We start from the raw sequence: 2,201 nt of genomic DNA, 5'->3' as shown, positions 1-2,201 counted from the left end.
TGGAAATCCTGGAGCTGTCTTAGTGGGTACACTGTCTATACCTGCATATCACATAGACTACACCACTGACTAATCTGTAACTCAGATGACGATGATGCTGCACTTGTGGAGTCAACTCTGGATTACTTCTTGCGAGGGGAACTTTTTCCCAGCCTTGTGAACACCAAAACACCGACTTTGGCAAGCAGAGCAAAATCTCGCCGGCTCAATTAGAGAAGACGACGTTTGAGTCAGAGCTCCAGTTTGGGAAGTCATTTTTTATTTACAGGAAACTGTAAAGCTGATTTTCACACAGGAAAAAAAAAAACACATGGAAGCTGCACTTTGCCTTTTTTGTTTTTACACTTTAAACAAAGTGATGCACAGATCAGGGCTTTGCAGTTAATCAAATTTTGAGTGCGATTTCAGCTCCTAATGATCACATTGCACATGCACATTATATTTAGCAAGCGACCTCTTATTTTGTCTTGTTTTCTGAAGTTCAAACAGGAAAATTGGGAAGAAACAGGGAAATGTCTTCATGCACACGCACACTTACCGGCACACACACGCATATGCACACACATACACACACGCGCGCACATACACACACGCACATACACTTTCATCGCCCCACGCATATGCACAGACAGACGCAGGCACGCATGCACGCACGCACACACACACACACACACATACACACACACACACACACACACACACAGAGCTGGCAGGTCAGCATTAGCACACAGATTGCCTGCCAGTGGTTTTGTGCGTCCTGCTGAGACCCGGGAGGGTTCCAGTCAGCCGAGATGACGCCGACATGTTTGCAGGGAAATAAAGTCGCAGCAGGAAACCTCTCCGGTCTCCAGATCGTGTCGAAGAACGCACTCGGGAGCTCAAAGGTTCCCCTTTCTCCTTTCATGGTTCAGACAGCGAGCCATGTAGGGAATAGCAATGAGCACACTGACACCGAAAATACTTCAAAACTCGAAACACCATTCGTTACATTATTTCGTGCAGTTGGATTTTTTTTTTCCCCCGCCGGCATAACGCGCACTGCTGAATGTAAAGAGACCAAGTACAGTCAGCATTTCACACGGAAAGAGAGACAAGTTTTGAAACATTAATTAACATGACTTTGAAGAAAATATATATTTTTTTTCTCCTTTAAATAGTCTTGTGATCTTTTTAACGACGCTGAAGTTGGCTCACGATTCGCAGCTTCCGATTCAGCAGGGAAACATAAGTTACATCGCTGAGTGACTGATCCTACGTTTTTTTGTAGCCTCTCACTGTATTGAAAGCGTGTTAGTCATTAATTATGTCTGAAACACACGTTTAGATTTGTGAAAGCTTTATTGTCTTTATGAGAATGCAATAAAGGGAGATTTCACAGACTTTTTTTGGACATGATGACAGATTTGAACAAGGTCCACATTGAAAACCACAATACCTAGACTTATCAAATCTGGACTAAATTATCCCAGAGAGGCAAAAGATTCTTAAAGGGATACGCCACCGTTTGTTGAAATAGGGCTTATCACGGTCTACCCTGGCTGTAGATAGATGGGCCAGCAAATTTTTTGTCTCAGTGCAAGTAATTAGGTTGTTTTTTTTGTCTTTTGTTGGCTCACTTTTACTCACAACATGCTAACCGGCAACATAGGATTCCATTCACTACGCTAAGCTAACTAGCGGCGGCGCTGCCGGTGTTGCACCGGACTAAAACAATGCATGCACAAAAAATGCGTTGGCCCGCCTATCTACAGCTAGAGGAGACCTCACCTATCTACAGCTAGGAGAGACCCCACCTATCTACAACTAGGAGAGACCTCACCTATCTACAGCTAGGGGAGACCTCACCTATCTACAGCTAGAGGAGACCCCACCTATCTACAGCTAGGAGAGACCCCACCTATCTACAGCTAGGGGAGACCGTGATAATTTTGGTTTTATATCGGAAAATATGGGACGTAGAAATAAGCGCTGAAAATGTGTAGAAGAAAAATTTAACAATTTAAAACGTTGGAAAAAGCAAAAACAAACAAAAAAAGGCATCAAAAACGTTGTAAAAAAAAGATTTGCGAAACTGTGTCACTCAGCAATGTCAGTTGTTTCCCTGCTGAATCGGACGCTAACTTCAGCTAAAAAGTTTCCCTTAAATTTCCCTGTAAATTTCCCACTAAGGTCTATATAAAAGATACTTCAGATACAGTATT

Source organism: Perca fluviatilis, chromosome 14 (assembly GCF_010015445.1).
Source record: "Perca fluviatilis chromosome 14, GENO_Pfluv_1.0, whole genome shotgun sequence".
NCBI lineage: Eukaryota > Metazoa > Chordata > Actinopteri > Perciformes > Percidae > Perca > Perca fluviatilis.
This window is presented reverse-complemented; position numbering follows the sequence as displayed.